We start from the raw sequence: 11,662 nt of genomic DNA, 5'->3' as shown, positions 1-11,662 counted from the left end.
GCAGTTTTGAAGTTATGTTGTCCAACAAATGCACAGTTTTACTGAGAAAGTATGAACTGTACGACAACTAATGCATTTAGATGTGCCTCCCGTTAGTTCCTTGGTAATGTAGACAATAACATCTCTTTCTGTTGTTTCTAAGGATTCCTGTAATACTGCTATTCCAATATAATTTTTGATAGTTAATTTTCCAGCCAAATTCATTATCTACTTATTTCCGCTTCTTTGTAATAGGGGGTCTATCATTCGGGCCCATACAGCCTTTGTACTGGATGTACAGGGGTTATTGCTGTAGCTACCCAATTCTCATCAAATATGTTTTTGCTATCATTTTCTCTAACATTACCTTGTGCCTATATTGCTCTGCTTTTATTTGTGACAGGGGAGCTGTTTTCTTGGATGAGTGATTTTCTTCAGTCATACCGTGATATTCTATATTGGTACCTATACATATTTGCACAGAATTTGCAATTATAGTCAATGTATCACTAAACATTGCTTTTAGCTTCTCCTTTATGTGCAAGTCATCAATCCCAAACTTCCTCATTTCATCAGCTACTTTCAGCATTTTATCCCTAAAGGCCGTGAACAGAAAATCATAATACCCATTTTCCATATTGTGTTCCCTCTGGAAGTATACCAACAATAGGCCTACAGATAAAATGTTCCATAGGTTATAAATTAGGTGACACTGATTAGGTATTATTGAACAATACATCACCACTTTATCCTTCACGAAGAAATATTTGTGGGTGTGATAGCTAATTAATATGTCTGTGTGTGCTTTCATTTTCTCCTCATTGTTCTTTAGTTAAATGTCTTTTTATTCCACATGTGTTTTCTTAAGTAGGATGACTTATGTTCTCCTGTTCACCCACTGCATTTTCTATAAATAACTATATTACATATTTTAGTGTTTTTCTTACATAAATGCAGTAGTATAGAACCCATTCTCACAAGTACCTGTGAGATATGAGAAATGTTTAATGGTCTTCGGTTAAAACAGATTTCATCACAATGGCAGTCCCCAAATCACTCTGCAGAGATTTAACATTGCCAAGGCTACTATGATTACGTGGCATGGAGTAAGGCTATCTGAATTATGCTTCACAGGATTCAAATTAAGCAGGCCATTCTCTGTTGGTATAATACTTATTTGTTCGAAATAGGAACAACCTTTACGGTGAAATGAGCAAATATGGCATATTATGTGGCAAATTATATGTCAAAATATGTGACAAATGCTTTAAGTCCTTACCTATGAAGAAAGCATTGCATCCCTAGAATGACTTAAAACCACTAAATCCATTACTCAATGCTTTTATTACCAAGAAGGGTGAAATAAGCCGAAGCATTCTGGGCCACATGTCAAAAGCATTATAGCCATCAGGCTGTTTGCGAGCAGTAAAATGCGTTTCAGCATATACCAAACCCTATTTCCGATTCAGTAACCTATTACCAAATTGCAAATAGGGTTTGTGATTTGGTCTTAAGAAGGGGTGTGTTTAAGCCTTTCCTTCCTAATACCGAATCACAGAAGTAAGTATGAATATTTTGCGACCGAAATGCGGTCTCAAAACATTTGCATTTTACCACCAAGTTCACGTTGGTGGTAACCCATTTGCAAATGGGAGAGGGTCTCCAAGGGACCCCTTCCCCTTTGTGAATGCGAGTTAAAACATTTCTTAGGAGGAGGCAGTGGACCCATGGACCACTGCCTACTCTTAATAATGAAAAGAAAACCTTTCATCTTTATTTTTGTAATACAGCTGTTTTCCTTTGAGGAAAATGGACTGCATGACAAAAAAAAATATTGCTTTATTAAAAAAGCAATCAAAGACATGGTGGTCTGCTGAGCCCAGCAGGCCACCATCCCTGTGACTGTAGCCATTCTCAAGGGATCACAAATTGCGACCTGCCTCAACAATATTGATGAGGCAGGTTGTTTCCGACCCACTGAGAATCGCTAAATGTGTCTGAGACACATTAGTACATTTGATTTTGCGAGTATCTAATTGCGAGTTGCAAAAACTTGCAGAGACTCGTAAAATCATCTGGTCCTACATCTGGCCCTAAGTTTCCAATCAGTGCCCCTTTATAGGTGCACTTTGAAAAAAAGAGCTTTTTCAAGCTAACTTACTCAAATTAAATATATAATATAAAATATACGTAATGGGTGCAATGTGCAATATGGTCCAATGATGCCATCTGAGGGTTTAATAAAATACTCGTTTGTCAGCCTTGTGGTTTGTGATCTCACCAGAGCATCTTGATGGCAATACCAGAACGTATTACACTGTTAGAAATAAAGTATCCTTTTTTCAGGCTCTCATATTTGGTAATTCTTCTCTGTTTTGTACAAGAGAAAACCCTGATCATTCCTATTTATCTCAGGTGTTTTCAGGTGGAAGATTTTTCTTCACTTCACTCAAGCTATGTGGAAAAAAGATTTGCACATGAGTGTTAACTGGTTTATCGTGTTACATCTGGGTTATACTTGTTGCTCCCAACTTCTTCATATTTCGGAAACCTGGAATACCTTGATGTTGTTTAATATCTTTTTTTCTTTCTCTTTTTCTTCGAGCTTTGTCCTTTCATGATGTGCAGTATTGGTAAAAATTGGATATGTCATCACCTTTATTTCTTCTTTAAGGGTTTATATTGATAATTTATTATGGTATGTTTCATGTCTTCTTTATCTCCCTCACTGTTTCAGAGTTTCTTGCTTTTACTCTGTTAGTTCTAATGACCAATCGTTTTCCACTTGTTTATGTTTATAGATCTGTCTTTTTCTTGCTTACTCTCAGATTCAAATCCTATTTTATCCACTATTGCAGGAAATGTCTCTATCAAGGTAAATTTGTATGCCCAGTTTCACTGCTTTATTTGATTTGTTTTTTGTTTGCAGGGTATTCCAAGTTTCTTTCTTCCATTTGGAATCACAATCTCACCTGGGAACTAATGGGTTAGTGTTTCTTTATTTATTTTAGCCCCTAATGCAGGTAAAGTCTGAGTCACCTCAACAGCACTATGGTCAGAGTTAGAGAGAATATATACTCCAATACAGCGAGTATTGATTGCCAAATTGAATGCAACATAAACAACCCTTTAACGGTTCAGTTTCTGGGTCAACTTCAGTTGGAGTTCATATTTTATCCAATGTGGACCTTCTTGTCAGATTGAGGGGGAGTAACTGCCCTTTGTGTTATATATTGATGTATCCAAGATCGAAGGTCTAGTAACTAGTAGCATTTTAACAGTTTATCATTCAGATTCATTGTTTGGTTTCTGATCAGGCTTCATTAATGGCAGGTTAGTTTTTTATCCAATATTTCTAAATTTTGCATAACCACAGAAAACATGGTTAACTAAAAGATTTCCTTACTTATGCTTGAATCATATTGAGACACATTTCCAAGAATAGTTCTGACTGCACTTGTGACTTTAAATGTATCCCCACACTATTCCTATTTCTCAACTGTAATGGGGGATCACCTCAGACTGGGTACTATCATTATTCCACTGGCATTTATGTACTTAGACTGTATCTCATGGCTGCTGTTGCTACAGCTCTGTTGACTTCTCTTTTTGTTACCATCTGTGGGGGGTGTTGGTGACTGCAGTGGTTCATTAAGACTTCGTATTCCCTATATTTTGTAAACCTTTCTGCTTTATAGTACACATTGATGTCAGTTATAGACTTTTTCTTGGGTATTGTGTCCTAAGGTTTCCTGAGACTTTACCTCCAGCCTTTGTTTACCACACTCTAACCTTCCTGCTCTCTGTATAAGAGTTCTGAAATCGAACAGGCCATTTTGAGTAATTTTACATAGCTGTGTCTGGAGTTTTTTTTGTTTTTTATTCTTTGTTGAGTTTGGAAGCTAGTGATCTTGTGCCTAATTCTCTTCCTTTACCGTCTTTTGTCTCTGCAACCTTCATCTCTTCCTGCAATAAAGATCAGATGGGAGGACATCAATGCCTCTATTTCCTTTTGACCTAAATATTTTTCAGCATAGTAAAACACAGAATGTTGTCATTGCCTGATGCTTCTCAAAAGAGAAATCATTTATCCTTGTGATCAGGCAGCTTTAATATGAATCTGGATACGGATCTTTTGCAACCGCTCTTGCAGCCAAACACCAAATATCATGAGTTCTATTATTTATTCACTGGGGGAAACTTTCCAATATGAGACATTGTTCTTTTTAGATTACCTTAAGCTTTTCTCTTTTTTGAGGGAACAAGACTCATTTTGTTGATTAAAAAAATTCAATTGAGTATTTAGTGATCGTCAATTCTTTAGAATTACAATGTGGATATGACCACAATTCAGACAGTCTAGCACTTCCTGGATTGTAATTGGTTTTCTCTCACTGTTGTGTTCACCTCAACCAGCCATGGACACCATTTCCAATCACCCCTTTTAGAAATTCAAAGGGAAGTCAATTCAGCACAGTTCACCAAATTGCAGCAATCATTCTAAATTCAGGCAAAATATTTCAGAGGGACTTAGTATTACCACTTCTAGGGTACTTCATTCTCTATCCCTTACACACTGGCTTAGCTCTGGCCCTTGATTTTGAAAGTATCTCTGTTGCCTGCACAATTATTTTGTGGATAAATATTAATAGCATTTTCAATGGGCTTCCTTTATTAAAAATGAGTTTTGTCAACATGTTCCCTTTTTTTATAAGTTTTTTTTATTAAGCTTTTACCCATTTTTATTACCCATCCAATACTTTAGTAAATCTTCAGCAGCACGTTTACATAAATACAATAAATAGTATTATATCCAACAATTGGGTACAAATAGAAATTCATCACAGACCACATATTCACCAGAGAAAACAGTACAAAATGTTCCAGCAATACAGTACAGTATATAGGATTAGACCCCTGGGTCACCCTAGCAGCCTACCCTCCTTCCCTTCCAATTGCAGTCAAGTAATCAGCTTTCTACTGATAGGAGAACACCCAGTCTGATAGAGGCCCCCATATCCTCTTCCCGTTTAGTTTCGCTTTCGTCCCCTTTCGCTCATAAAGTGCCTTTTCCAAGTTGTAAATCAATAAAAAAGTACTCCCTTCCTTTGCTGGAATGTAGAAGGTAGGGAATACGAGCAAGCAGAGGCTACACACAGCCTAAAAACTAAGATCGCAATACAAATGAGCTCAATGCCCGTCCTTCTGATTGACTCACCTACACCCTGCAGCATAATCTGCACTGACAGGTAGATATTCACCTTAAGGATTTCCTTTACGAATAGTGCAATTTCTGACCTCAATATATTGAGGTGGGAACACAAACAGAAAATTAGGACCAAGTCTGCTCTTGGTTCCTGACAACGAAGGAAGCATGTCCCAGCCAACCCACTCCATTTAGCTATTTTGGTGGGGGTAAAGTATAATAAAAAAATTGCCTTATAATGTTGGGTTTGTAAATTGGATGAACATAAAATTGATCCTCCCCTCTCTAAGGATCCCAAGACGCAGGAGTTATTCATGCCAAATCTCCTGTGCCATTTGGCATCACGTTTTTCCAGGTCATCAGGAGTCCCCTCCAAGAGGCACCCATATATTTGTAATATCGAGTAATTGGTTCCCCTTGTTGAAATCTCCAGCATGGGCAGCCATGAAAAGCCTGCTAATCCCCCCACCTTAGCAAACAATCCCTAAGTTGTAGATAATTTAAAAAATCAAGAGTCCCTATAGTAAATCTCGCTCAAATATTTTCAAATGATGTCATATGATTCACAGAGATCAGATCTGCTAACTAGGCCTGGGTGAAAATTCCGTTCCGCTCGCGGAAATTGCGATAATTTGACATTTTCGCATTCCGCGGAGAGCTCGAAAATGTCAAAATTTCCGCATTCCGCATCTTACCGGAAATTTTTTGCTTGCTCGCGCTGTAAAAAAATTAATTCTCGCGTGCGCGCAATCGCCTTACCTGAATCCCCGCGTTCGCCGACAAGTTTTCCCGATCCGGTCACGTTCTCCACGAGATGTTGGATTGTTGGTAGCCATTTGCGCTGTCTCGCGACAGTTCGCGCCCGCAGTAACGTCATTCGTCGCGCGATCACGTCTTTTTTCTCGCGATCATGCACCGCGAGACAAGTGAAGACAAGATGGCCGCGCCCGCGATCAACCGCATGGGTAAGTTGGCGAGCCGCGACCACGTAGAAAATACCGCGAACGGGCGGGAAAAAAACTTCAGCGTCTTCGCGATATGTCCGCGTGTTTGCGGAGATTTTAAACATTTTCGCGATAGTTTGCGAAAGTGAATTTCGCAAATTCCGCCCACCCCTACTCCTAACCTTCCCAGACCAACTCGTTCCCATTTAGATAAGCAACTGTCATGAAATATTTTGGGCAGTTGATTATTCCGGTGCATAGGGGTATACCAACTATATCAACCTACTACAAGGTTCTTCCAAATTCAGGACCAGTTTCTGAGCGCTGCCATCAAAGTCTTGAACTGTGTTCTTTTATAATAGCTTGCCTAAAAGATTTTCTCAAGGCTTCCCTTAGCTGCACTCCCGATCGCTACCTCAAATACTGATGGGACATACCTCTCATTCACCTACTCTCCTTCCTTGTTATCGAAGAGAGGGTAAAGAGATTGCAAAGATGCTGCTAGGTAATACAACTTAAAATTCAGCAGCACCCAACCCCCTTTCCATGGGAAGGCACAGAAACCAATTGGCCCTCCTGACTTTCCCATATGACCAGATAAACCTGGCTACCAACTTATCTATTGATTTAAGCCAGGAATTTTTGAACTCCAGAGGAATTGTACGGAACATATAAAGTAACTTCAGGAAGATCATTGTTGCTAGGTTACATCTACCTATAATAGAGAGGTGTAGATTGTCCCATGTTTTAAATTTTTGTTAGCTTTTTCAATGTTTGGAGAAGGGTTTATTTCAACTAACCACTCCACTTTAGCAGTAATGATAAACCCCAGATAAACAGCCTGTTCTACCACACGACAGTCATGGGTAGCTGTATATCTGTTAACCACTACTTGAGTATTACTCTTATTTAACGGATACCCGGAGTAGGTCCAATATTTCTCTGTTATCTTTGCAAAAGCATGGAAAGCATTATCTGGATCTCATGTGACTATTGATACGTTCCCTTAATAAGCCAATGTTTTCGTATCCCATCTATGAAATCAAATCGGAATGACATCAATGGAGGCTTCCAGTCTCTGTAGAAGGGGTCTATATATAAAGCAAATAGGAAGGCACCCCTGCCTCATTCCCCTTTCTATATAGAAGAGCTGGGATTTTTGCTTCATAATCTGAAGTCAAACTACTGGGTTGAAATACATCACGGAATTGCTTGAATAAAAGCCCCCCCAATCCAAAGGCCTCCATAACGTTCCACAAATACTTCCATGCTGGCATATGCCTTCTCGGCATCCACCAAGGTGACCCCCATAGGTTCTTCTACATTTTCGGTAGCATCAAACAATACAATTACACGTTGCACATGATCCAAAATAAACCCATGCTGCCTAACCGATACTAGTCTATGTATAATGCTACCCAGCCAATGTGCCAGGATCTTAGAGTAGAGTTTGATTGGACTGTAGGATCCCAGATCAACAGCCTCCTTTCCTTCCTTTAAAAAAATTATTACATTGGCTGTTGCCCATAAATCTGGGGGATGCTTTCCACTTCTAACCTGCCTGAATATCTCTGACAGCTCACCCAAAAGTTCTGATGAAAAAACCTTATAAAATTCTAGGGGGACTGAATCACTTCCCACCGCCTTCCTGAAAGGGAGGTCCTGAAGAGCAAGCTGGATTTTCTGGAGAGAGAATTCCGCCCCTAACATTGACAGCTCCTCCTGGGTTGCTTTATTAGATACTATTGGGGCTGTATCCTGCTCTAAGTCTTCGAGACAAGCAATTGCCGGAACTTTATATAAATCGATATAATATGCTTGAAAAGCTTCTCTAACCTCATCCAGATCCATCACAACTCTACCTTGCCCAGTCCTGATTTCATTAATATGCCCTGCGGCCTGTTTTTGCCTTGTCCTGACAATACGCGCCCCACCCATTCATATATTCATAGCACTCTCGAATTCTAGCCACAAATTACCCGGCCATCTTCTTAGCCGTGAATTAATTCATGCATGGCCTAATTATGGTTATGTGATTTAGCACCGGGGATGACTCTAGTCCGGATGAAGCAGCTACAACCAAGTCTGCCTCTGCTCCCCCCAGCTTTTGTTTTCTGATCTGAAGTTGAGAATGCCTCTGTTTAGCATTACTAAACCTAAGGGCTTCCCCTCTTATGCCAGCCTTAAAGGCTTTCCATTCTATCCCAGGGGAGGGACTGCCCTTGTTGAGTAAAAAGAATTCTGGGATCCACCTCTTCATATGTTTTACATATTCCAGATCGTACAAGAGACTCTTCTCAAAAGTCAATCTTCTGGGCACCTTCCCCAATCCCTCAAGAGGTAGCTCTAAAACAAGAGGGTTATGGTCCGACATCAATCTTGGAAAGAGCTGTATTCATGACCCACTAACCAGTGATGGTGACACCAAAAAATAATCCAATCTTGCAAATGTGCCATGAGGGGTGGAATAGTAAGTGTACCCAGCGTCAGGCAATTTCAAGTTTACCCAAATATCTACTAAGCCTATTTCCTTTCCGAGATGCTTGAAGGATCTAAAAGACTGTGGTTAAAGTCCCATATAGTGCCCTGCGTTTTCTCTTTGCCCTCCTCTAGAGCCATTCAGATTAAAGTCCCCAAGTACTATATACGGACTGGCCAAGTTGGTAGCTCTATTGCTAAGAAATTAAGCAGCGCTGGGTCATCCAATCCAGGTGCATCAATAAGTTGAGCATAAAAGACCCCATGCAGTATATACACTCAACCATCGCCCATCTCCCATACTTATCTGTGGCCTTCTGGCCATTGATAATGGTCTTCCTATTTGCTAATATTTCCAGCTCCTTATTTCTGGTATCCTGAGTTGTACAACAGAGAACGTTTAATCCCAAGGATTCCAATAGGGCTATAATGCTCCAGGTGGTTTATTGTAGACAAAAAACGTCTGCTTCTGAGAATTTTATTTCCTCTTGTATCTTTCTCCTTTTGGCCATGTCATATAGCCCACAAATAATAACTGTCGCAATACGAAACTTAGCTATTCCCCAAACAGAGCACACAGCCTATATGCTTAATTTTCCATATTCTTATATATCCATGATAGGACATCAAAAAAGTACCCCAACTCATACCACTATTTGTATAGCTCGACTGACGCGACCCGGCCATACCTATAACCCAACAATTTTCGCATTCTCCCCCACCCATTTTCACACTTTGCCTTCCATGTGCATATTTGCAGCTTTTCCAGCATATTAGAATACTGTCCCTCCCTTACCCTCAATCACCACCCTCGAGAACCATCCTCTACAGACCCCCCACCCCTCTACCCCATCTAATAGAGACAGCCAGACCACCAAGGTCTGTGTAGTAGTGACTTGAGACAGATGCCGCCAACTCCACCTCCCCCACTGAACACCCCCCTGTCAAAGAGAGACAAAAAATCAATAGGCATTATCAAGCCCTTGTAAAGCCAAGATGCCTAGCGGTCCCGCCTTGCCGTATGAAGAAGAGAAAGGGTTAGAGGAGAAATAATAAACAGAGAAGCAGACCCAAAGTGACCAAGAACAAGTGTTTTCAACCAAAAGGTCCATTACATAGCTTATGCATAATCCTTACCAGCCGTCACTTCACACAAGTATTCTTTAACTTGGATGTCTGAGGTAAAAAACCTAATACTAACCTAAAACTTAACAAGAACACCCTTAACAAGAGTTTTCAATCGCACCGGGGCCAACAAATAGGCTTTCAACCCTGCATTCCGGAATTAATTTAATTGACAAAGGCGCCTTCTATGTTCCACTGTCATGTGACAAAAATCTGGGCGGACAAAAAAAGAGGACTCCCTATACTTTCATCTAGCCTGAGTGGGCTTTCTCACATATGGCTGCTGCTTTCTCCTCATTCCATGTAGGTTGTTTTTGGGATTATTCTTTAGTCCGGTTTGTGTGGGCAGCGGCCTGCTGCGAACCTACACAGTTGTCTTCTTGCATACCCAACAGTGATTGTCAACATGTTTCATTCTACTTATTTTTGGCTACAACGGAGGTTCTATGTAGACATCTGGATGTATCTATTGTTGTTTAAAAGTACATGCGGATTAGCATAACATTTTGTTTTCACTTAATAGTTTTTCTGGACCAGCCTGTTTCTTATATCTATCTTTCCTGAGTTTCAAGACCAGATAGGTACATTGTGGATGAATAGTACTTCTCCCAGCTCACACTAGGGTGGCAGACATAAAAAGTTCAACACATAAACCGCAACAAGGCATGGGAGAGGGGATTAGGGTAGGCGATGCCAGGGGTAGGTTCTGTGGAGACAGTGGATGTTATCACTTTCGACACATTGCTGGGTTCAGGCTATGCTGATTCAAAATTGTGAAAGGATCCTAGCTGAAAGATTGGCTGCATTGATCGCAGCTGAGTGACTCTCATACAGGGGATGAAAGAGGAGAAGGAGCATAACTGAGGATAAAAAAGCAATGATTAGCACATACTTGGCTTACAACATGCAAAATCTACACCTTCCTTTAATTGACTGTAAATGTGAACCGCTCTTGCAAAATTCAGTCTCGTACACACTCTCTCCTCTCTATTCAGATTTGTAGTCCCAGTTAGCACCCTAGAAAGAGGGATTGCTTTGGAGAAAACATTTACACACAGCTAAGCCTTGACTAAATTCTGAAATACCTTAGCTTCTTTGCCTTGGAAGCTTTATGTTTTTTTATTTTTATTAAGTTATTTTATTGCACAGAGAACAAAGATGGAACTTAGAACTGGATAACTTGGCCTTTTCTCTTCTGGTCTCTGCCCAATTCAAAGTATTTACATCTTTTGATGGCCAGCATCCTCTAGGGCCTGCAGTTTGACTCAATGCACTCATATCTCAATACAATCTTTTTCGTAGTCTTAGCCTTCTTACAGAAAAGGGGCTTTGTTTGACCACCATAAACACTCTACTTACGATCGTATCGTCTCTTTCCCTGGGCATAGAGTCAATCCTTTCCCTTCTTGTATTGGGTTACTTTGTGGGGCTGATGCTTCCCGCACTTCTTGCAGTATCTCCTGCAAGTTTTTGGGACGTTCACCATCTTGCCAGCATCAGCGGACCAAAGAGCTTGCCTTGGAAGCTTGGGTTCTGTAAACCACAACAGGTGTTTTCCCACACAGATGTTTGGCCTTCAATTTTGGATTTGCCCAAAGATTCAACCAAAATGTCCCATTGGACTTTCTACTCCTATCTCAGAATTATGTGCTCTTAAATGAGGCTACCTATTATGAATCTCTACAACTATACCCGTTGTATCAGACATGTTAAATATACGTTGTACCGTTTCTGGGAAATGGCAAGGGACGTTTGTTCGTACCAGTATCTTAGCTGAGGACCTTGCGACCTGGAGATCAAATGTTTCTTAGGCAGCGGTTAAGGGCACGGTTTTCTGTGAAAGCATTCTTTTTTTATTTGTGTACATTTTTGTGAATTTACTTGTGACTTTACCATGTTGTCATACAGTTCCTACTTTACCAGTTAGAAA

The 11,662-nt window shown here is 40.2% G+C and overlaps 1 pseudogene; it reads right to left on the bottom strand.

Annotated features, from left to right (window-relative positions):
* Nucleotides 1–10,897: 10,897 nt before the first annotated feature.
* LOC146796941 (large ribosomal subunit protein eL42-like) lies at nt 10,898–11,228 on the bottom strand (annotated as a pseudogene).
* Between the last annotated feature and the right edge of the window lie 434 nt (nt 11,229–11,662).

This window comes from Triturus cristatus, chromosome 10 (assembly GCF_964204655.1).
Source record: "Triturus cristatus chromosome 10, aTriCri1.1, whole genome shotgun sequence".
Taxonomy (NCBI): Eukaryota; Metazoa; Chordata; class Amphibia; order Caudata; family Salamandridae; genus Triturus; species Triturus cristatus.
Note: the sequence above shows the minus strand (reverse complement) of the source record. Positions and strands in the feature narration are given on the sequence as shown.